Source organism: Grammomys surdaster, unplaced genomic scaffold (assembly GCF_004785775.1).
Source record: "Grammomys surdaster isolate TR1022 unplaced genomic scaffold, NIH_TR_1.0 64, whole genome shotgun sequence".
Taxonomy (NCBI): domain Eukaryota; kingdom Metazoa; phylum Chordata; class Mammalia; order Rodentia; family Muridae; genus Grammomys; species Grammomys surdaster.
The window spans coordinates 4,897,518-4,924,132 of record NW_021604566.1 but is presented as its reverse complement, the minus strand read 5'-3'; positions in this window follow the sequence as shown (position 1 = coordinate 4,924,132).

The following is a 26,615-nucleotide window of genomic DNA, read 5'->3' as shown; positions in this document are numbered from 1 at the left end:
TGACTTCAATGAAATTAGGAAGTTGCAGTCATCAAAACTGAAGAAGAAATTTTAAGTTAGTATAGCAGAAAGCCTTAATTCACAAATACAAGTAGTTAAAAATACAGGTCAGCAAACTCGCTAGCCCCGTCATAAAAGATGCAGAGCTGGAGAAACAAAGATCAATTGAGTGTTCCGGAATCGGCCAGCTGTAAGAGATAGAGAAGATGCTCAAGGATAAATTCCTTAGAACGAGAACAATAATGAAACACCCATCTGTTCCCGTGATGTTTGGGGCTTAGCCTCCTCTGGAAAAACTCCCACCCAAGGACTTGCAAATTAAATTCAGTCAGATGGTCTGTTGGCTCAGATAAACATCCGCACTGGGTCCCAAGGCCACAAGAACCAGAGACTGTTCCCGTGAGATTAGTCAAACCTCTGCCCGGGATCTGCTTGCACAAATTGCAGATATTTGAAACAACCAATTGTGTGTGACTGCAGCACAACCTCCAACTGCCCCCACCGCCCTGCACCCCAGCCTTTGCCTATATTAACCCTAAGCTTTTGGGCCTTGTGGTCAATTCCTCTACCTCCTGCGTGAGGCACGTATCGTCCCAGAGCTCCGAAATAAACCTGCCTTGTGTGTGTTTGCAGCAAGATGGTCTTTGGAGTATTTTTGGGTCCGTGTCCCTTCAGAGTCTCCCTTGGGAGGTCTTTCAAAAACATCTAGAGAATAGAAAGGAAAGGCTGGACATGGGAGATATCTGTACCAACTACCTGCAGATGATGAAGTTCATGTCCAGATTGAAGGGATATCTTCTGAGACCTATATGAAATACACATCCTATCTGAAACTAGTTTCTTTTAAAAACAAAAATTAAGTTTTCAAACATATGAAAACATGCTTAACTTTTAGTGGTATATTAGTCAGGATTCTCTAGAGAAACCTAAAGAATGAATCTCATAATACATACAGAAAAGGGATTTGCTAGAATGACTTACAGGCTACAGTTCAGCTAGCCCAACAGTGGCTGGCTGTGAATGGAAAGTCCAAGAATCCAATAGTTTCTCAGTCCATGAGGTTAGATGTCTTAGCTGGTCTTCAGTATATGCTAGAATCCTGAAGAAGTAGGTTCTAATACCAGTGCTACCAAGGCAAGGGCAAACAGGTAAAGTCAAGCAGTCACTGGGACTGGCTTGGGCTTCTGAAACCATGAAACCCACCTCCAGTGATACACTTTCTCCAATAAGGCCACACACCCTCCACCAAAGCAATACCTTATAATTTCTTTCAAATAGTGACTACTCCCTAATGACCAAGCACTCAAATATTTGGGCCTATGGGGGATCATTCATATTTAAACCACCACAACTGGTAATTTGAAATGCAAATGAAAGCAAAAATCAACACTACTAGTGGAGTGTTTAAAGTAAGTGAAGGAAAAAAGCCTGCATACAGACTGCAGGTTTTTTTTGGAAAGAGTGCTGAATATTATTGAGATGTTGACCACTTTAAATCAACCATATACCTAAGGACCTTAAGTGTAATGAATGTATTTTTTGATTGAACCTTACATTATCAAATGTTATTTTATCTAGAAAGTACAGCAATAATTTTTCCTGTTAAGACTTTAAAATTAATATGGTGTACCATAAAAAAGAAATAAAGAAGAAACCAAACAATACAATGTTGGTCAGGAAATGGCCTCCCAGGTACTCTTACATCTCTGGTAGGAAATGTAAATTTATACATTATTAGCACTAAGATGGAAAAATGAAAAATATGTGTACCTTGACAGCTTCCTTCATTTTATACCTACTTAAAAAGTTTGTGTTAAGTAGTACAATGTCATATGTTAAAAGAGGCTTTGAGAGCATTATTCAAAACTTGTTCACATTGAAAGTACCTACATACCAACCTGCAACAGAATAAATAAACAATACCTACAAGGGAGTATTATCCACCCATCCATCCATCCATCCATCCATCCATCCATCCATCTATCCATCCAATATATAATACTTCTTTGCAGGGATATATCTACATGTATATGATATATATTTAATAAAAACTATATTCTCCAATGTAGATGAGCCTCAAGATTCTCCAGTTGCTCAGGAAAAGTCAGGCATAGACCACACATAGTCTTTCTTTCAAGGTGCACCTAGAGGAGACACGCTCTGTGATCCCATTTCCACAGATCTAAAGCATCTTATTTCCTTAAGGATTCCCAGATTGTCATTATATTGTGAACAAAGAGAAGAGATCACTAGGTGTCTTTTTATGTCCTGAGAGTGTTATATTTCACAACTCAGGCATTAGCATTATTAGTACTTTATAATTATACATTTACTTATCCAAAAAGGGAACTTGACACTCGTCAGTCTTTTGGGACAAGTAGTGATTTTATAACCTCAAGAAATATCCAACAAAGGTGCACTTAAATACTTAGTATTCATGATAGCAGGAACTTGGGTCCTGCTGAACTTCCAGTCGTGTTTTTATGACAAATGTTGGGAGAAAGAACAATTTTTAATGGAATTGTTGACAATGACAATCTGCTTCATCAAATTTTGCAGAAAATATGAGCCAATTTCTTTTATTATTACCATACGGAATGTGAAACTAAAAGTCAAGATTTTTCTGAATTTACTCCATTTTGAGTATGCCTCTGCTGGGCGGTGGTGGCGCATGCCTTTAATCCTAGCACTTGGGAGGCAGAGGCAGGCGGTTTTCTTAGTTTTTGTTTTCTGTAGCCTGGTCTACAGAGTGAGTTCCAGGACAGCCAGGGCTACACAGAGAAACCCTGTCTCGAAAAACCAAAAAAAAAAAAAAAGAGTATATGCCTCTAGGCAGGGCCAAGGTACATTGAAAAACAACAACAAAAAAACACTCCCAAGATCAACTTCCTCCCAAGTCCACTTGGTGGCGCTAAGCTAACATAGAATGCAAATTCTTCTCTAATGTGTTAATATGCTTTCAGTTTATACACTCCTAGGGAATTGTAAAGGTTTGTTAAGGTTTAGGGCTTTAGACATGTTCGGTAAGGAAAAAGGTTCAAAACTCTTAAAAAATTATAGGTATTTATGAAAATTACAAAGAATTTTAACTCCAGGACAAGTCAAGCTTTCATGTCTTCTTGCCTCGTGTTTCTTTGATGACTTTTATGAGTCCAGGGAGAGAAATAATTTTGTCTGCAAGGTATTGGGGACTTGATGAAAAAACGAATCAAAAATTTTCAATGGACTTCCGGTTTGGGACCGAGCCTAGAGCAGGTCACAGGCAGCAGCTCCGTACCCAACCGCAGAAAACCAAGAAAAACAGGGACTCCCAGGAGCTTGAACTCACGCAGCACCCCAGGTAAGGAAAAAGCAGCACTCACCCCAAACAGGGAGCAACAGGGACCCACTGGGACCCAGGAATTCGCTCCTGGCCTGGAGCGGGCTCCATCCGGCCTGGGCCCGAGCACTCGCGGATCCTGGGAGGCAGCTCTGCACCCAATCTCGCAGACTCCAGAGGAAGCGGGGCTCGCAGGACCTCTGTGCCAAGCAGGGTCTTGGGCTAGGAGGTGGCAGTGCTTGCCCCCGAACAGGGAGTGGCTAGGACCCACTGGGACCCAGGAGTTCACTCCAGGGCCCGGAGCGTGGGTCCTTCCGGTCTGTGCCAGAGCAGATCCCGGGAGTCAGCTCTGCACCCAATCTCACAGAACCTAGAGGGAGCGGGGCTCTCCGTGGCTCAAGCTAGCTCAAGCAGTTTCTTAGGCTAGGAGGTGGCAGTGCTCGCCCCCAATCAGGGAGCAACTGGGACCCACTGGGACCCACTGGGACTCATTGGGATCCAGGAATCCGCTCCTGACCCGGAGCCCCGGCCCCTTCCGGTTTCCACCTGAGCACCGAGCACATCTTGGGCCTCATCTCTAACTCAAGCAGCAAAACCCACCCCAAACAGTTCTGACACAACCTAGATAATAGGAAAGACAGGCCCCAGTCAGAGACAGCACTGATAGCACAAAGGTGATCCAGATGGCAAAAGGCAAGCGCAAGAACACAAGCACCAGCAACCCAAGGTACTTGCCATTATCAGAACCTAGTTCTCCCACATTAGAAAGTCCTGAACTCCCCATATCACCAGGAAAACAAGAACCAGATCTAAAATCATTTCTAATGATGATGCTAGAGGACTACAAGAAGGAAGTAAATAACACTATCAAAAAACTTAAGGAGAACACAGGAAAACAGGATGAAGTCCTTAAAGAAACACAAAAATCCTTTAAAGAATTACAAGAAAACACAAACAGATGAAGGAATTGAACAAAACCATCCAGGACATAAAAATGGAAGTGGAAACAATAAAGAAATCACACAGGGAGACTATCCTGGAGATAGAAAACCTAAAAAAGAAATCAGGAGTCATAGACACAAGCATCACCAACAAAATACAAGAGATAGAAGAAAGAATCTCAGGTGCAGAAGATACCTTAGAAAATATTGACACGACTATCAAAGAAAATGCAAAATGCAAAAAGTTGCTATCTCAAAATATCCAGGAAATCCAGGACGCAATGAGAAGACCAAACCTAAGGATAATAGGTATAGATGAGAGTGAAGATTCCCAACTTAAAGGGCCAGTAAATATCTTCAACAAAATTATTGAGGAAAACTTCCCTAACCTAAGGAATGAGATGCCCATAATCACACAAGAAGCCTACAGAACGCCAAACAGACTAGATCAAAAAAGAAATACCTCCCGTCACATAATAATCAAGACTCAAAATGTACAAAACAAAGACAGAATTTTAAAAGCAGTAAGGGAAAAAGGCCAAATAACATATAAAGGCAAACCTATCAGAATTATACCTGGCTTCTCACCAGATACTATAAAAGCCAGAAGATCCTGGACAAATATCATACAAACCCTAAGAGAACATAAATGCCAGCCCAAGCTACTTTACCCAGCAAAACTCTCAATTACCATAGACGGAGAAACTAAGATATTCCATGACAAAACTGAATTTACACAGTATCTTCCCACAAATCCAGCTTTACAAAGGATAATAGCAGGAAAGCTCCAATACAAGGAGGGCAATCATACCCCAGAAAGAGCAAGAAAATAATCCTTTTCCATCAAACCCAAAAGAAGATAACCACACAAACGATGTCTCCACTATTAGCAAAAATGACAGGAAGCAAGAACACCCTCTCCTTAATATCTCTTAACATCAATGGACTCAATTCCCCAATAAAAAGGCATAGGCTAACGGACTGGATACGCAAACAGGACCCAGCTTTTTGCTGCTTACAGGAAACCCACCTCAGTGACAAAGACAGACACTACCTTAGAGTAAAAGGTTGGAAAACAATTTTTCAAGCAAATGGCACTAAGAAACAAGCGGGAGTAGCCATTCTAATATCGAATAAAATCAACTTTCAACTTAAAACTATCAAAAAGGATAAGGAAGGGCATTTCATACTTGTCAAAGGAAAAGTCAACCAACATGAACTCTCAATTCTGAATATCTATGCGCCAAATACAAGAGCATCGAATTTCATAAAAGAAACCTTACTAAAGCTCAAAACACACATTGCACCTCACATAATAATAGTGGGAGACTTCAACACCCCACTCTCAGCAATGGATAAATCATGGAAACAGAAACTAAATAGAGATACAGTAAAACTAACAGAAGTTATGAACCAAATGGACTTAACAGATATCTATAGAACATTTCACCCTAAAGCAAAAGAATATACCTTTTTCTCAGCACCTCATGGTACCTTCTCCAAAATAGACCATATAATTGGGCACAAGACAGGCCTCAACAGATATAAGAAAATTGAAATAATTCCCTGCATCCTATCAGATCACCATGGTCTAAGGCTGGTCTTCAAAAATGACAAAGAGAATGGAAAGCCCACATTTACATGGAAACTGAACAACACCCTACTCCTTGATAATCAGGTAAGGGAAGAAATAAAGAAAGAAATTAAAAACTTTTTAGAATTTAATGAAAATGATGACACATCATACTAAAATTTATGGGATACAATGAAAGCAGTGCTAAGAGGAAAATTCATAGCTCTAAGTGCCTACAAAAAGAAACTGGAGGGAGCATACACTAACAGCTTGACAGAGCACCTGAAAGACCTAGAACAAAAAGAAGCTAATACACCCAAGAGGAGTAGAAGGCAGGAAATAATTAAACTCAGGGCTGAAATCAACCAAATTGAAACAAAAAGAACTATCCAAAGAATCAATAAAATCAGGAGCTGGTTCTTTGAGAAAATCAACAAGATAGATAAACCCTTAGCTAGACTAATCAGAGGGCAGAGAGACAGTATCCAAATTAATAAAATCAGAACTCAAAAGAGGGACATAACAACAGAAACTGAGGAAATTAAAAAAATCATCAGATCCTACTACAAAAGCCTATATTCAACAAAATTGGAAAATTTGGATGAAATGGACAATTTCCTAGACAAATACCAGTTGCCAATGTTAAATCAGGACCAGATAAACCATCTAAACAGTCCCATAACCCAAAAAGAAATAGAAGCTGTCATTAAAAGTCTCCCTACAAAGAAAAGCCCGGGACCAGACTGTTTTAGTGCAGAATTCTATCAGACCTTCAAGGAAGACCTAATCCCAATTCTTTTCAAACTATTCCACAAAATAGAAACAGAAGGTACACTACCCAACTCATTCTTTGAAGCCACAATTACACTCATACCTAAGCCACACAAAGACCCAACAAAGAAAGAGAACTTCAGGCCAATCTCCCTTATGAACATTGATGCAAAATTACTCAATAAAATTCTAGCGAACCGAATTCAAGAACACATCAAAACAATTATCCATCACGATCAAGTTGGCTTCATCCCAGGAATGCAGGGTTGGTTCAATATTCGGAAATCCATCAATGTAATCCATTATATAAACAAACTCAAAGAAAAAAAACCACATGATCATCTCACTAGATGCTGAGAAAGCATTTGACAAAATTCAACACCCCTTCATGATAAAAGTCTTGGAAAGGTCAGGAATTCAAGGTCCATACCTAAACATAGTAAAAGCAATTTACAGCAAACCAGTAGCCAGCATTAAACTAAATGGAGAGAAACTTGAAGCAATCCCACTAAAATCAGGGACTAGGCAAGGCTGCCCACTCTCCCCCTACTTATTTAATATAGTATTGGAAGTCCTAGCCAGAGCAATTAGGCAACACAAGGAGGTCAAAGGGATACAAATTGGAAAGGAAGAAGTCAAAATCTCACTATTTGCAGATGATATGATAGTATACTTAAGTGACCCCAAAACTTCCACCAGAGAACTCCTAAACCTGATAAACAACTTTAGCAAAGTGGCTGGATATAAAATTGACTCAAGCAGATCAGTAGCCTTCCTCTACTCAAAAGATAAACTGGCTGAGAAAGAAATTATGGAAATGACACCCTTCAAAATAGTCACAGATAATATAAAATACCTTGGTGTGAACCTAACCAAGCAAGTAAAAGACCTGTATGACAAGAACTTCATTCCCCTGAAGAAAGAAATCGAAGCCGATCTCAGAAGATGGAAAGATCTCCCATGCTCATGGATTGGAAGGATTAATATAGTAAAAATGGCTATTTTGCCAAAAGCCATCTACAGATTTAATGCAATCCCCATCAAAATTCCCACTCAATTCTTCTCAGAGATAGAAAGAGCAATCTTAAAATTTATTTGGAATAACAAAAAACCCAGGATTGCGAAAACTACTCTCAGCAATAAAAGAACTTCTGGAGGAATCACCATCCCCGACTTCAAGCTGTACTACAAAGCAATAGTGATAAAAACTGCATTGTATTGGAACAGAGACAGGCAGGAGGATCAGTGGAATAGAATAGAAGACCCAGAAATGAACCCCCATACCTATGGTAACTTAATCTTTGACAAAGGGGCTAAAACCATCGAATGGAAAAAAGATAGCATTTTCAACAAATGGTGCTGGTCCAACTGGTGGTCAGCATGTAGAAAAATGAAAATTGATCCATACTTATCTCCTTGTACAAAGCTCAATTCCAAGTGGATTAAGGACCTCCACCTAAAACCAGCCACACTGAAACTAATAGAAGAGAAACTGGGAAAAAGCCTGGAATACATAGGCACAGGGAAAAAGTTCCTGAACAGAACGCCAATGGCCTGTGCTCTAAGACCAAAAATTGACAAATGGGACCTCATAAAGCTGCAAAGCTTCTGTAAAGCAAAGGACACAGTCAATAGGACAGAGCAGCAACCAACAGATTGGGAAAAGATCTTCACCAACCCTACATCTGATAAAGGGCTAATATCCAAGGTATACAAAGAACTGAAGAAATTAGACTCTAGACAATCAAAGAACCCTATTAAAAAATGGAGCACAGACCTGAACAAAGAATTCTCAACTGAGGAAGCTCGAATGGTTGAGAAGCACCTAAAGAAGTGTTCAGCATCCCTAGTCATCAGGGAAATGCAAATGAAAACAACACTGAGATTCCACCTCACACCAGTCAGAATGGCTAAAATCAAAAACACAGGTGACAGTACATGTTGGCAAGGATGTGGAGAAAGAGGAACACTCCTCCACTGTTGGTGGGATTGTAAACTGGTACAACCACTATGGAAGGCAGTCTGGCGGTATCTCAGAAAATTGAACATAGCGTTACCTAGGGACCCAGCTATACCACTCCTGGGCATATACCCAAAAGAAGTTTCAACATACAACAGGGACACATGCTCCACCATGTTCATAGCAGCCTTATTTATAATAGCCAGAAGTTGGAAAGAACCCAGATGCCCTTCAACAGAAGAATGGATGCAGAAAATGTGGTACATTTATACAATGGAGTACTACTCAGCTATTAAAAACAATCAGTTCACAAAATTCCTAGGCAAATGGATGGAGCTGGAAAATATCATCTTGAGTGAGATGACCCAATCTCAAAGGAACATACATGGTATGCACTCACTGATAAGTGGATATTAGCCCAAAAGCTCACAATTTCTAAGAATCTTCATATAGACCACATAAAACTCACATAGAAGAAGGAAGACCAAAGTATGAATGCGTTGGTCCTTTTTAGAAGGAGCATCAAAAGTTTCAACCAGAACTCCCAAAGTCTAAACCACCAACCAGAGAGCACAAAGGGAGGGACTCACGCACCTGTATAGGGAATTGAGGGTGACCTTGTTAGACTCCAGTGAAAGTGGAGGGCCAAGGTCCCCAAAAGTTTGGATCCCCTACTGTATTGGAATTCGAGAGCAGGGAGATGGGACTGGGAGGATGTTTGGAGCATACCATCACAAAAATTAGGAGGAAGGGGTAGGGGATAAGGGATTTGGGGGGGGAGAATGAGAAAGGAGACAACATTGAAAGGTAAATACGTATAATACCCAATAAAAACTCCACACAGATAAAGGATTTAAAAAAAAAGGGAGTCTATTTATTTTAAATTAATTTCAAAAGTTTCTAGGAGATGCAAATTGGCTAAGATACTATTTTAAGCTCTCCACAAAAGAATTTAAATCTCTGTTCAATATTCTCAAGAGAGAGGTAAACCCTAACTTCCTCAACAGTTAATTGACAAAAGAGAGGTAATCTCACAAAAAGTAGAAAAAGCTATTTCTAATCGATATATCATATAGTCTGATTAATTGTCAGTGGAGCTATAAAAGTCCTTTGACAAAAGATTATTAATATAGATTTATATATCCTTAAATAAGGCCTTCATGACTCTCTGAGTGTGGAAGGAGCAACTGTTGGCGCTTCTGCCCTGATTTTACAAGAACTCTGAAAAATTGGCTTTAAAAACAAAAGAGGGGGAACGGTACCCCCTCAGAAGGAGTCCCCCTGAAATACTCTCCATCATGCCTTGTTCACTTTTCTCTCTCTAAAGCTGAAAGCTCATGGCAAATCTCTTGCTGACCATGTTGGTGACCTCGGGCACCACCAAGACCAACAAAACTTTGCCACAGATATGGGGAAGGACCCTCATACCCATAAAGGGAATGCCCCAGTCCCAGTTCCCTTATGGAGCCGAGGACTGATATGCCTGCCCAATACCACAGAAGGCACAGCTAACCGGCTACCACAAATATTAATGAAAAAAATAGATACCCTCACAAAGCCAGGCCCAATCATATATACGATGAATAATAATTTACATCCAGGGAAGAGAAATCTCCCTGAGAATCCCCTTCTTTTTTCTTTCCAGGTAAAATTGAATCACCCGTGATGCCTGCTATTAGAAGTTCTAACCCAGATGGACCAGAAGCCAGGAGCCTCGCCCTTACCCTCACCCCCTACCTTTTCCCACCTGCACAAGGTCCCCTGAAGCTGGGCAACTGCAAGATCCTGCTTGGCAACTGCAGATAGACTCAAAGCAATGTACCATATCATCTGAAGAATAGCAGGGAGACCATAACTCAAGCAGTGTACCATATCTTCTGAAGAATAGCAGGTTGCAGTCCTCCTCGCCCCCACGAATAACCAGGACCCGCCGGTCGGGTCAAGTGGCACCCAGACGTGGGGCTCGAGGCACGGACCCATCCGGACGGACCCTCATTGAGAGGATGTGCGCTCGACATCAAGATTGAGCAAGACAGAGATCATCGCTCGTGACCTGTCGTCCACGGAACCAGGTTGATGCTGCCATCAAGAAGGCAGTTGAAGTTCATTACCATCAGCTGAAAATTGCAGAGGATCCAGAAGTGACTCCGAAGGAGACTGACACAGCTGTCAGCTCCCCTGCCTCCCCCTACGGTCGACCCCTAGACTTCCACGCCCTCCAGAAGGGTTCCTGGTATGCCTGGCTTTGCCCTCATTTCTCTCGCTAGAGAGCTTGGCCTCTTGATCACCACAACAAAAATTGGCTTTTTCCTAAACCAAGGCCACCCTTGATATGGCCGCTAACATTGGGGAGCCTTCCTTTATGACAATATTACACCCCAAACTGACAAATGGTTGGTAACTTGAACATTTACAAGAGACTAGGATGGCTGTGAGTTAGCCCAATGACGGGATTATTGTAGGTCCACTTCCCAGGGGCCCACCCAATGCAGCCGAAAAGGAGTGTGTGGTGCATGCAGCCTACATGGCCTAAGACAGGGCTCTCACCCTCCTTTCACCCACATCAGAGTCCCTTGACGTTGCCCATCGTCAACAGCCTAAAGCCTTCGACCATCGATGTGACTCGTCTCACATCAGTGTTTTGGGGTTGTGAACTTGTCTAAGACCCCCCATAATTAGACATCCAAATTCAAAACTCACATAGTTGGGATTGAACATAAGACGCCTTCTCTAACTAAACAGAGAAGGGGGAGATGCCAGAAGCCAGGACCCTCGCCCTTACCCTTACCCCCTACCTTTCCCCACCTGCACAATGTCCTCTGAAGCTTGGCAACTGCAGGATCCTGCTTAGCAACTGCAGACAGACTCAAAGCAGAGTACCATGTCTTCTTAAGAATAGCAGGGAGACCATAACTCAAGCAGTGTACTATATCTTCTGAAGAACTGCAGGTAGATCATAATTCAAGGCAGTGTACCATATAGACCATGACATGTTTCAAGGCACAGGCCAAGAAGATTTTGTACTTTTCCACCACCTGGACCCTCTTACCCCCTCCCCTTGTAAAACATGCTATAAAAAAGCATTTCATGTTCAAAAAAAAAAGAAATTAAAAAAAAATTTTTTTCAATGGAATTATAGTGTGTGAGGGATGGAACAAAGAACGTTTTGCAGTACAGCGCTTCCTAGCAGATAGGGAAAGGGGCAGGGCCTTTGATTCAGGCATCTAGCCTGGATGCAGTTCAGCGGCCCAGTACAAGGGGTAGCATAGATGCTGCTTTCCTTCTTGAAGGAAGCCTCCTTGCTTGCTATGTCCAGGCTGGTCTCGAACTCGAGATCTTTCTGCTCTAGGCTTTCAGTGTTGGGATGAGCCTTTGCTTACCTTTCAGAGCAGAATGAGGCCCTTTTCTAGGGCTTTTCGGCTGTGAGCAAAGGCAAGAGGTTCTAGGCTAGGAGGAGTAGAGTGCAGGAATGCAGAAGAGTCTTTAGGGTCCCTTTGCTGACAGTGGGAGGCATCAAAGTTTTCCGTTTCCACAACACATGACCCGTTTCTTCTGTTTTTGAAGATGGTGGCATATTGTACACCTATAAATGAATCAAGATTATCTCGCCTTTTTCTTTATAAACCTTAGTATAAAATTCTGTGTGTATACTAGTTCCTCTAGAGGCCAGAAGGTGTCCGATGCCCGAGAGCTGTTCTTCTGGGAGCCTCTGGATATAGGTGCTGGAAATTGAACTTAAGTCTTCTTTTAAAATTATTATTATTATTTTTAATCATCGAGCTATCTTTCCAGCCCCAAGATCATCACATCTTACATTAGACATCATAGCAGGACATAGGGGTACACACCTTTAATCCCAGCACTTAGTGGGCAGAAGCAGGAGGGTCTCTGAGTTCAAGGCCAGCTTTATTTTCTTTTTCTTTCTTTTTATTTTTTTTTCCAGCTTTATTTTCATAGCAAGTTCCAGGACAGCCAGGGCTACACAAGGAGACCTTGTGTGGCGGTTGAATGAAAATAGCCTTCAGACTCCTAGAGAGAAGCATTATTGGAGGTGTGGTCTTGTTAGAGTAGGTGTGGTCTTGTTGGAGGAAGTGTGTCACTAGGACGTGGACGTTCGGGTTTCAGAAGCTCAACCCAGGCCCATTGTCTCATTTTCTCTTAGGACAGAATTCTTAGCTCCTTCTCCAGAGCCGTGTCATGCTGATTTTTCACAGGACTAAAACCCTAACTAAGACACATTGTCTGGAAAAATAAAATGAAGCAAAATAAAATAAAATCTGATGGAAAATGAAATCGGCAATGTACATGATTTTAAATCCCAATGCTGTATCATTTTTGCCAATGCTCCACTGTTTCCTGCTGCCTTCCTCCTATGTGACGGTCCAGAGGCTCTGCACACGTATTTCAGATGGTAGTTACTTTCCTCAAACTAGGGGAAAAATCAAAATATTCAAGCAGTTCTGAACCATCTTAAGCAATTTCAGTTGTCTGTCAGTTTTTAAATGCTACCCGTAAAAAACAAAAAGAAATATATTGTACTCATGAGAATTTAAAAAAGATAATTAGATATAGACAAAAACTCTCTCACATAAAACATGGCTGTTTTTAAAGGCTCATCCTTGTGTTTCTTGAACAGGCATCTCCGAATGCTGAAATCAATATTAAATCTAACCTTAACTCATCCAGGAAGTGGTCTGTGAGCTGAATTTGTATTTCATGTAAATTTTATAAAATAGAATAATAAGAAATCATCACTGTGTATTTCTTAAAATTCAACAAAATGTAATTGAAAAGCTATGAATCAAAAATCTTCCATCTTTAATGGTACTCTGATGCAGAAACATCCTTGCAGACAAAATGAAAGATTGCGTTTGTAATATACTTCTACACATCTAAAATAAAACCTATTTTATTAGACTAGAAAAGAGAAGAGTTGCTGCGACCTTGTATTTCTTTTTGACCAGGTCTAAAGAGGAAAATAGTTTCATGTTTGACTCAAAGTGTTATTTCTCTCCACATTTTTTAAAAATTAATGCGCAGAGGAGAAAAATTGGGTACCGAATCTATAACCTGAAATTTGAAATTCTGTGCCAAGTTTGAAAGATAAAATAAATTGCTATGACTGAGGTTTGTGTACAAAGTGGCCTCTTGATTTGGATGTGCATCTCTATCACCGTGCCTGGACAACGGAAGGTGCACTGTGAAGCTGAGGGATGAACTGGCCACTGGCCACTGCTTTCTCTGGAGTCCTGCGCTTACCCCCTTCCTGGACCAGCTTTCTCAGTGCTGGTCTCCATTATCTTTCAGAAGGTGGGGACCAAATATTCAAATATACAAGTTGATAGTGGCCATTCTCATTTAAACCATCACATTCCTCTCACTGACCCATCTAGGGTTGTGGCCATATCCTAATACAAAATACATTTAGTCCAACTTCAAAAGTCCCCATAGTCTATAAAAGTATCAATCCTTCTTAAAAGTCTAAAGTCCAAAGCCTCTTCTGAGACTGAAAGCAGTCTCAGACTGTAACTTCTTATAAAACCAAATTCAAAAAGCAGATCACATATTTCCAGCATACATTGGTAGAGAATATGTATTACCAGTCCACAGGGGAAGGAAGTGAGCATAGAGAGGAAATACTGGTCCACAGCCAGAATGAAACCCAGCAGAGCAAACTCCAAACTCTGCAGTTGTATGTCTGATGTTTGTGGGCTTGGATGATTCTTCCATTTCAGCTTTACTGCTGTAGCACACTTCTCTCTCTTGGGCTGGCTCAATACCCTCTATGTAGCTCTTCTTGGCAGGTACCTTACTGGTGTCTCCAAAATATGGGGGTCTCCAATGGAATCCAGGTTTCACCTTTATAGTTTCATGCAATGACTTCCTTCTCTGTTGTTGATGATTTTTTTTTGTGAATTAATTTTTTCTTTAGTTCCTTGGAAGCTTAGCTGGGTGAGGTCTTGCCCTGGGGGTACCACTCCTTTTACTCCATGTTGAATCATACCTTTCTCTAAATTTTTTATCTTCTTGAGCACAGGACTTGGGTACATTACATTTCCCAGTGCGTTTTTATTTCCTCCACAAACTGTACATTTGTATTTCTCTTTATATTAGTTGCTATACACATCAATAATAACCACACGACACAGTCAATACTAGCCTGTCTTGAAATCTCTTTCACTGATGATGGTAATTGAAAACCTATCAATTCAGTCTCAGGCAAATTCTATGACAAGGGCAAAAGCGGCCACATTCTTTGCCAAAATATCAAAAGAATTGTCTTTAGGTCAGCGAATAATATATTTTCCCTTTGAAACCTCTTGATTTCTGTCTTCATCCAGTTTTTATTTGGTAGTGAGTTCAGCTTTCATGAATTTATATCATTTCTTCCATTTCTATTGTTGATGTTTAGTTTCCATCCATGAGGGGCAGATAGGATACAGGCATTATTTCAAATTTTAAAAGTGTCTGTGAAACTTCCTTTGTGTACTAATACATAATCAATTTTGGAGAAAGTGCCTGAAGTGTTAATTAATATATATTAATTATAATTAATATAAATATATTAAATATACAAGTGTTTCGGTAGAAATTTCTGTAGATGACTCAAGCCCATTTAATTTATGATTTTATTTAACTGTCGCATTTATCTGTTTAATTTTTGTCTGAATGACCTGTCTATCAGCAAGAGGCAGGCATTGAAGTCACCCACTCTGTTTCTGGGCATCAATATGTGATTAAAGATGTATTAGTGTTTCTTTTATGAACTTGGATTCTCTTTTATTTGGTGCATGAATACTTAGGATTCCAATATTCTTTTGGTGTATTTTTTTTCTTTTAATGGGTATGTAGTATTCTTCCCCATGATTGGTTTTGACTTGAAGTCTATTTTATTAGATGGTAAAACGGATACACACCTTGCTTCTTATTTGCTTGGAATACTTTTTTCCATCCTTTAACCCTGGAGTGATGTCCAGACTTGGTGATGAGATTTATTTCTGAATACAGCAGGAACATGGTTCATATTTTTAAACACAATCTATCAGTCTTTGTTTTTATTAGAGAACTGAGATTATTGATTTGAGTTTTTAATGAGAAGAGTATATTAATTTCAATTATTTTATTGTTGCAGTGCTGTGCATTTTTCCTTTTCTTTTGCCTCACTGTTCTGGGATTATTTATTCCTTGTGTCCTCTTTTGTGTAATTAACCTTCTCTTCCCCTCTATATAACTGGATTGGTGAACAGAAAGTGTTTTAAATTTGTTTTTATTGTAAAATGTTATTCTTTCTTTTTCAATGGTGATTGCTAGCTTTGCTGAACATAATAGTCTGGTGGCCTCTGTGTTCTCTTAGAACTTGTATAACATCAGCCCTGGTATTCATCTAATGGGTCTATTTTTATACGTGATTTGGTCTTTTTGCCTTGTAGTTTTAACTATTCTGTTTTTGTGTCCCTGTACATTTAGTGTTTTGCAAGTGGAGAGTTTCTTTTACGGTTCTATTTGGTGTTCTGTATGTCTTTCATACCACCATAGGCATCCCTTCCTTTAGGCTGGGGAAATTTTCTTCTATGATTTTCTTAAAAATAATTTCTATGCCTTTAACTTGGGCTGCCTTTCTTTCTTCATATCTATTATAGTTTAGTCTTTTAATATTGTCTCAGATTTTCTGGATATTTATGCTTGGATTTTTAAAAAGTGATATTTTATTTGAGTGAGATATTCATTTCTTAAACTTTATTTTCAAGACTGAAATTCTCTCTGCCAGGTGGTTTATTCTGTAGGCAAGGCTTACATCTGATGTTTGGCATCTTGAGTTTTTCATTTTCAGCTTTATTTCAGTTTGTTTGTTTTTTTTTTTTTTTTAGTAATGTTATTTCTTGGTTAAAATCTACTTTCATATAGTAAATTGTTTTCATTATTTCATTCCATGGTTAGTTTGTGTTCTCAAAATCTTCATTACAACATTTATTCATATCTTCTTTAAGGTCTTTTAACATATTCACAAATGCTCTTTTGAAGTCCCTGTCTTGTACTTTGACTACATTAATTTTCATAGAAGTGTTTGACTTCTAGAGGGGGTATGTTGTCTTGGTTGTTTTTATTTGTGTTTCTGAGCACACAAATTAGGATTTTGGGCATCTGGACTTACGATGTTTGAGGTACTTCTTGCTCTAGATATCTGCTTCTGTTCTTTGGTTGCCGTTGCTTAATCTGGGTCCTAGCCATGTGTTATGATTGTGGGGTGCCTGGATCCTAGGTGTGGGGTCCCTGGTAGAGAGTGCTTCTGCAGGTCAGATGAGAGTTACAAAGGAGTGGAATTGAGATAGAAGGAAAAGCTGAGGTGGGATACCATCAAGAAGTAGGGAGATCTCAGGTGTACACCAAGAGGCCAAGTCTTTAGGCAGTTGAGCTGGGCTTTGAGTAGGGGGTGGTTATCTTTTTTTCTTAGATTTCCCCCCTTACTTTCCTCTATTCCACAAGGTTGTCTTGCAGCTCACTAACACTCTTTATGGTTTAAAAAGGATCTCTTTCTGTGGTCCATGTTGGGTAATTTCAATTACTTTTTTCAAGTTTCCAGCAATCTACTTGTGTATAGTTGCATGCTCTGTTCTTAATCACATCCAGGTCATTTCACCCTTGGTAATTTTTTCTTTAATCCATAAGGGTTAGATTCTGACCTTTAAAAAATATGTCTCAGTTTAACTTCTTGAGCATACACAATGCAGGTATAATGATCTGTAAAGTCTTGTTTGCTGGTACTAGTATTTCTACCCATTCTTGACTGGGGCTGATTGACTTAGCTCTGTGTTATGAGTCATGTTTTTGTACCTTGTATATCTGGTAATTTTTATTAGATTTATAACACTGCAAGCCCTGTATTGTTGGTAACTCTTTTTTTCTACTCCTGTAAATATTCTTGAACTTATTTTTCACAGTGAAATTAGAGATATGATCATCTAAGGTCTTGATTTTTAACATTTATTGGAGAAGTAAATGCTATGCCCAGTCAGTGATAATTTTCATAATATCAACATAGATGCCTTGGGTGCTCTACTTAGTGTCTCATGGTCATGGATCCAGTTGGGCTGGTAGGAGTGAGTGGTACTTCTGACCCTTGTGAAAGCGCTGAACACAATAATTTCTGGTGCTTTGTGAGACACTCCTTTTATTCACACAACTGGATCTGCAGTCTTCTGAATGTTCTAGAGAACCCCCTTCAGATCTCTCTTCTCTAGGACTCTGTGAACAGTGCTTGTCTTTGTCCTTCTAGACTTTCAACTGCATCTCATAACCAGCAAGTCCCCTGGGTCCCTCCCCTTTCCTCTTTCCTTTCTACTTTCTGTCGCTCTATCAAGTCTCCTAACAGAACAATTGTGGGATGATGTTATTTGTTTCCTGTTTCTCATAGATAATTATTCTTTGTTGCCTGACTCCTGTGCCTTTCATTTTTCTTGTTCCATTTTGACTATTTCAGGTGAAGGGTAAATTCTGTCCCTGTTCTTTTGGTACCAAGCCCAAAATACACTGACTAAATTATAATGGAACAATTGTATAACTTTCTGTCACATCTCATATTAGCACACAAATTCAGTGTGACTGTTTACATATTTCTGAACTTAATTCAGTTTTTCCCAATTTAGTCATGTTACTCCATTTATGTTTATATTTATAAAGACGTGGAGACATTTGCTGGTTATATTCAGTGTGGCAAGCACTGAGCCTTGTCTAGTGTAACAATAAACTAGTAATATAATCAAAGAAATAATAAAGAATCATGCTTGAGAGGGTCTCAGAGAAAGTCAGGAACTCATGTAAGTTGATAGTCTGATAAACACAACTAATCTAATTATGAATTGCTGTGGTTACTGAAGTGACGTTGCTATGGTCACTGAGGTGACACACCCTCATCTCAGCAGATGAGAAGCCTTGGTTCCAAGAGTATAACTGATGCCCTCCTTTGTCTTCTTTTTGCTCAAATGACATGACTTTGTGAAGAGAATCATTCTTCTCTCATATGCATGTTTAGGAGTCTTACCAGTTACTGTACTACATCATTGTGGTCAATAATTGGTTTAGCCATGAGCCCAGGGTGTAACAATGAGAAAGGAGATGTTAAAATACTATGCAGATGATCTCAGAACAAAATTTGCTCTGGTATTAAGAGATGCTTCTGATATTGCTCATTACACCTGCATCACCAGGCACATCTGTGACATCTTCCTTGGTCCCCAAAGGTCAGGTAAGGAAAATCCCTAACATCTCAAGGATGGAGGAGCAGAGAAGAGAAGCTTCTGGTCCTATTTATCTCATAATAAATTACAAGTCTAGAATCTTCCATTTTCATTTCTATTGTTACTGCTGCTATTATAGATAAACCTTTGTTGTTCAAGCCAGCTACTCTGTTCCATGTGGTGTGTTTCTAACTGATATAGAAACTCTCCCGAAGACAGGAAGTTTGTTTTATTCTTTAAAGGGCTGAGGATATTCATAGCATATTTATTTTGGGGTGGTGGATAGAGGTAGAAGAATGGGAGAAGGCCACCCCAGGCAAGGGGAAGAGCTTACACAACAATGCGGAAGCACAGCGGCATTGAGTCTGAGAACCCAGCTTTATACTGGATGAAGACATACAGAGAGAATGTCTTCTGCACATATTATGCACGTAATAGCTATCAACGACTACTTGTTGCATGATTGCTTTTAGGTTTTCTTTATATTAAATTCAGTATTTGAAAGAAATGATAAATGTCTAAGCTATGCATATGCCATAAACTTCACAGGCACATGTGGTGGTCTATGTGATGCTCATTACATTTCCATGATTTTCTTAGGAGTTGTCATAGACTGAATGCTCCCTCAAAATGTATATATTGAAACACTAATTTCAAATATGATACGATCTGAAGGTGAGGCCTTGGCAAGCTACTGATGTCACCCTCATAATATCCTTATGAGACAGTTAATGCTTTTGGTTGAAAAGACATGAAGAACATGTTACTCTGCTTCTATGAAAGATAACGTTGGGATACCAATAAGAGTGACAAAGAATCTATACATTGTAGTGGGTTCAATATTAAGTTTCCAATTAATGAACCAAGATATTTCTGCATTTATTTGTACTGCTTCAATTACTATCACCAATGTTTCCTAATTCTCAGTATCATGACTTTTGCTTCTTTAGTTACAGTTATTCCTAGTACTTAATTCCTTATAATATTACAAATTAGATTGTTTTCTTAATCTACTTTGTCATTTCTATGTTGTTATACATAGAAATTCTACTGATTTTTGTATATCAATTAAATTTGCTAAATTTATAATAATTTTGTGGTAAAATCTTAAAGATTTTTTTCTATGTATAAGGTTTTAGAATTAACTAGCAAGACAGTTTCTCTTCCAGATGTTCAGTTTGGACACCATTTATATGTTTTTCCTGCCTAATTGCCCTGGCGAGGTTTCCAGCACTTGTTTGAGTAGGAGTGAAAGTGAGCATCCCTGTCTTGCCTCTGGTCTAGGAGGAAAGGTACCCAGCTGCTCACTGTTGACATGAGCTTGTCACATGGGGTTTGTGGTTTAGAGGAACATTTTATCTATACCTAGTTATTGAATTTGTATAATGAGTGTTGAATTAATCAAATCTTTTTCTTTCCTTTTGTCCTTAATGTGGTGAATCATTCTTTTTTTTTTTTTTTTCGAGACAGGGTTTTTCTATGTAGTCCTGGCTGTCCTGAAGCTCACTCCGTAGACCAGGCTGGCCTCGAACTCAGAAATCCGCCTGCCTCTGGCTCCCAAGTGCTGGGATTAAAGGCGTGCGCCACTACCGCCTGGCAAAAATGTGTAGCCTAGACTGGCCTTGAACTCGTGATCCTCCTGCCTCTGCCTCCTTCAGCAAATCCTACCGGTGTGCACCACCACTACCGGCTGAATCATTCTTATTTATGCAAGAACTTGAGGTACAAAAACAACTAGAGAAACCAGAGGAAAAGTTCCAGACCAATAAAAATGATAAAAGGGTAGTTTTGAAAATATGTGAGAAACAGACTCTACAGTAAGAAAAAATTAAATGGACAAGATTTTCTGTATGTTTTGAAATCAGAGAACTGCTTATTCTTTGTGCTGAAATCCTATTTGGGCTTTCTTCAAGTTCCATAGAAATCTTTGGATTTTTTTTCACATTGTGTGAAAAAGGACATTGGAATATTAATAGGGAGGACACATTGCATAGATAAAGTATGTAATGTCTAAGTAGACGCTTCTCAAAAGAAGACACATAAATGGCTAAGAAGCATGTGAAGCAATGTGGAACTTTTGTATTTAATTTTAATGCAAATTGAATCCATCACAAGGCACATCTTACAATGCTTGGGATGCCTGCTTTTAAAAAGACGAATGACAACAAATGTTGGTGGGATGTGGAGGAGAGAGAATTTGTGTGTCCTGTTGGTGGAATGTAAGACAGTAGATCTGCTTGTGACATAGCAAAGGTTTCTCAAAAAACAAGCATAGACGACAATGTGGTAATTTTATTTCTGGATACACTTTTAAAAAATGAAATCACCACAGGAAAAAGATATTCTGCTTTCTCATGTTCATTGCAGTGTCAATCACAAAAGGAAGTTGTATAAGCAACAGATGAATGCATCAAGAAAATGTTATATTAGTAAACAGCAATGTTATTTGGTCAAAGGATACAAAGTTTCAGTTAGGTAGGGACTGATTTGGGGGCAGAGACTGAGGGAATGGCAAACCAACCACTGGCCTCTCTTGAGACCCATCCTATGGGAGGGAGCCAAGACCTGACTCTATTTGTGATACCTTGCTATGCTTGCAGAGAGGAGCCTAGCATAACTGTCTCCTGAGAGGCCCTACTTAGCAACTGATGGAAACAGATGCAGAGACCCACAGACAAAATCAGGTAGAGCGCAGGGATTCCTGTGGAAGAATGAGGGATAGAATTGAGTGAACTGGGGGGTGGGGGTGGGGCTCAAGGACACCACAAGAGGATCTTAGGGGCTCACAGAGACCGAACCAGCCAAAGAACATTCAGAGGCTGGACCCAGGCCCCCTACACATTTGTAGTAGATGTGTAGCTTGGTTTACATGTGGTTCCCCTAACAATTGAAGTGGGGCTGTTTCTGACTCTGTTGCTTGCCATTGGATCAGATGGACAGCCTTGTTGGCCTCAGTGGAAGAGAATGTGCCTACTCCTGTTATGACTTGATGTCCCAGGGCAGGGTGATCCCCAAAGGAGATTTCCTCTTCTCTGAGGGTGGATTTGTGATTGTGGGAGTGGGAGGAGGAGCTATGACCAGGATGTAAAGTGAATAAATATGACCAGGATGTAAAGTGAATAAATAAATAAATTACTGGGAAAAAGATCAATAATACTTCAAGACAATCACAGTTGCTAATAAAGCATTGCGCATAACAAAAACACCAATAGAGTTCAAAATGTTCTCACCAAAAAAGTGTAAGTATGAAATGATAGACATGTTAAAGAGATTTAGTTATTCATTCATACACATAGATTGCAATATTGTATCTATAAAGAGATACAACAAATATTTGTCAGGTCAGAATGAAAGAGAGAGAGAGAGAGAGAGAGAGAGAGAGAGAGAGAGAGAGAGATCGATCCCAGTGAGAGTTGGCATGTGAAGTAATTGTGTTTAGGATGTTAATGTCTCAGAGGTGATAGGTGACACCAGATCTGGCTGTCCTGATGATCCTTGCTAGAGAGAGGCAGCAGGTGATAGTCTGGGCAGGCAACATTGTGTTGAGGCTTTCTCTGCATGTTTAGCCTCAGGTCAATTCTTTCATGCATCTTACAATTTTTGAGCCACACTAGCTTTGTCAATCCTCTTTGCACAAGCTAGCTAAAATGTATACAACCCAGGAGACCCAGCTAAGACACACAGAGACATTAAAGGCTGACAGAGCTGAACAGTATAATTTTCTTTTGAGATCACAGGATTCCAATTTATACTGCTATTAGTTCTTTCAAAGCACCTTGCATTCATGATGTATCTAAGTCTGCAGTGTATGTGATGATGTCAAAGGAAATATTTTAGCATAGCAAAATGAGTATGACAGAAATGTACATGTACACAAAAATCTAGAGAGTTGAAATATGCAATTTTTTATTGTGTTTTATTGTGACAGGTAAGGAGACTGAGGCCCCAAGAAGTTAAGTGTAGTAGATATAAATTTAGTGATAATCATGTTTGGTGGTAGTGGCACACTTGGGAGGCAGAGGCAGGTGGGTCTCTGAATTTGAGGCCATTTATGGTTTACATAGCAAGTTCCAGGGAAACCAGGGCTACACAAAGAAACCCTTGGGGAAAGCTTTTTTTTTTTTTCCTTTGCATTTCTAAGGAGCACTCATTTGGGCATTCCTTACTAAGTGAGGAGTGGAGCAAAGGCACTTGGACGGAAGGCATGAGGTCCATCACTACCCTCCATCTTAACACAAATTTTCAGGAGACAAGTGTTCCATTTTTATGTTGTGATTTGATTCTCCCATGAAAAGAGATTGAATGCTTTGCCCATAACTATTAGAGGTTCTGAATATACCTATAAAAAATGTTGACAATAGAAAGATGACATGAGGTGCAGGGAAGGAGAATTCGCAGGATTATGTAATCTCAATGGTTCTCCACAAATTAACCTTGTTCATGCATTCTATTCTGACAGCAGGATTTATAGAGATGCCCATAAGTTGTCAAGCAAGCATGCTGTGCACTTGACTGAGCCTTTCCTTGTTAAAGGTGGATTAGGGGACTGGCAACTGATTTTCCTTTTCTCTTTTACCGTATTTGCTTTTCTACTGTCTTCTCTCCTCTTCTCCCACTTTTAAGTAGCAGACACATGACAGATGATCAAGGATCCTTGCTCAGGGACATTTTAGAATATAAAACATTTTCATATGAGCAACACTAAACAATCTTAGCAGGTTGTATTAATGTATTCATGCTTATGCATATGTATAATGTATGTATACATATATGTATATATAAGCATATATAACACAATAATAATTAATGAAAATAGTCTATGAATTTGAGAAGGTGTAGGAGAATACAAGCTGAGATATAGAGAAAAGAGACAGGAAGGATATGATGTAAATGCAGTTTACATATATAAAAATTTAAAAGGAATAGAAGAATAATACTGTTGGTATTCTAACAGATACAGGTAGGACAGTTTTTATCAGAAAATATGAAGTTGCAAATGACCTGAACTTGAAATTTTTTTAGCACCAACCTGGCACTGAAGAGGAAAATTCCAGGCCTTGAAAATTTGTATTATGTATAAATTTTTAAAAATTATTGTACACAACTTTAGTACTGTTGTATAACAGTGTCCTTCGAGATTAAAACATTCCACGTTGCAGAAAAACTCCTTAAGCGGAAGATAAACAACTCAGAATAGCTTAAGGAAGTCCCTGAAAGTGACCAGATCTACTAGCCCCCTCCCTGACAAAGTAAGAAGCAGACACTGAGAGTCTTTCTCAGAGCAAGTGAAGCTGAGCTGCAAAGAATTGGAACAGCTGCCAGGAAGAAGCAGAAACCAGCTAAGTTGCTTGGAAGAGCACTTGGAAAGGACAGGTCCTAACTTGTTGGGTTGCCTGTAGGCTGTTCAGTGTGTTCTATGTTCCCAGCTTTGTGAGATGTCACACTTGTTGGGGTGGGCTTTGTTGTTGGAGATGTCTTTGAGTTTTTTCTGTTCCTGTAAGAAATCCCTCAGCCATATTCTCGTAAGTATCCCAATAAAACTCATTGGTTCGCCATGTTGGACTTTGGTGGTATTCATACTTTACTTTGTTGTGGGATCCCTATCTGGGGTATAGATGTATGTGTGTGGTTTTCTCCAGAAAAAAGATTTTTTTTACATAAGTATACATACATAATGCATATATAGAAGATAGGCAAATTTTTGTACATTTGGATACATATAATTAAAACATTCTTAAGTCCAAAAAGTAAGATTAAAAAGAAGATATTTTTGGTCCCAAGCATTTCAGACCAGTGCTCTTCAGTCTGTATTTGAAAACTGAGGAACTGAAGGAATAGACTGGTTCATACTGGAACTGCAGGGCCGCTGGCCTCCTTACATTGAGGTCACTGCTGCAGGAATGTTTGAGCGGTGGTGAAGGGTAATGCATGAGCAGATAGCAACAAGCCTTGAGAGTCCTGATGTTTAAGGTGCTGGGTACAGGCACTCCCCAGATGGTTTCTGTTAATGTTATTTCCCTATGAGAATATTGATTCAAGGAGGCTTAGCAACTTGGGTGTCGTCTAACAGGAGTCTCAATCTATGCTCTTTTTCACAAAGTTGTACTTTGTGCACTGAATCTTACTGACAAGTGGAATGGAGGGAATATATATATATATATATATATATATATATACACACAAAAGTAGACATGATATTTTATATGTATATATGTATGTAATTTACTCATCCTCAATATATATATATGCACACACACACACACACATATATATATATATAACATATATTCACATATATGCTCATATAATAGTTAAATGTAGATTCCACATATGGGAAAGAACATGAGATATTTTCTTTTTCTCTCCCATTGCTCACTCTTGTTCCACCTATCCCTCTCCTTCTTCCCTTGACCACTTTCCCCTCACTTATAGTCTTTCTTTTATTTTCATGTCCTATGTGTATATATTTTTACAATTTATATTCTGCATATGAGAGAGAACACAGAACACCTGTCTTCCTGCGTGTGTCTGATGTCACATGTAATCCACAAGTTCTATTGTTTTCTTGAGAATGATGTTATTTTGGTTCTCTTTACAGCTGAGTAGGACTCTGTTGTGTTTAGCTACATGTGCATTTTAAAAAAAATTCTGCTGATTTGCTTCGAGACAGATTCCATACTTTGGTTATCATGAATAGTCAACAACAAACATGGACATGTAAGTATGGCTAAGGTATGTTGACTTAATTACTATATTTATTCAGAAGCAGTATAGTTGTTTCATAATGCAGTTCTATTTTAGTTCTTAGAGTCGTATCCGTACTAATTTCCAAGTGCTGTGCTAATATACATTCCTACTAGCAGTGTTTAAGGTTCCTTCTTCATTACATCTTCATCCACATTTGTTGCAACTTTTTAAAAAATTGTGTTAGTCCTTTGAGGATTTCATACAATCTTTTTTATGTTTACCTTCCTCTAGTCCTCCAAGACCCACAGTCCCTTCCCTACGCTCAGCTCTGTGTCCTTTCTTTAATTAGATTTTTTTTTTCTTTTTTCAGACAGGGTTTCTCTGTATAGCCCTGGCTGTCCTGGAACTCACTCTGTAGACCAGGCTGGCCTCGAACTCAGAAAACCGCCTGCCTCTGCCTCCCAAGTGCTGGGATCAAAGGTGTGCGCCACCACTGCCCGACAGATTTTTTTTTTCTTTTTTTTTCTTTTTTTTTTTATTGGATGATTTATTTACATTTCCTATGTTGTCCCCTTACCCCATCCCCCACCAACCCCTCGGAACCCCCAATCCCCTCGCCCCTCCTCCTTCTTCTCTGTGGATGTAACCTCTATCTATCCCCCCCCCACTCCCACCTCCCCACCCTCAAAATTCCCACCCCCTGGGGGCATCCAGCCTTCATGAGGTCAAGGTTCTCTTCTTCCACCTATGCCCAGCAGGGCCCTCCACTTTTACATATTCAGCTGAAGCCCTGGATCCCCCCCTAAGTGCTCCCAGGCTGGTGGTTTAGACCCTGGGAGCTGTGGTTGGTTGGTATTGTTGCTCTCCTCATGGTGCCTCAAATCCTTTCAGCTCCTTCAGTCTTCACTCTAACTCCTCTATTGAGAAACCCATGATCAGTTCAATGGCTAGTTGTGAGCATCTGCCTCTGAATATGTCTGACTCTTGAAGGCCTCTGAGGAGATATCCATATCAGGCTCTTATCAGCATGCACTTCCTGTCTTCCACATCAGCATCTACCTTTGGTGATTGCACATGGGATAGATACTCAGGTGGGGTGGTCTTGAGACGGCCCCTCCTTCAGTTTCTG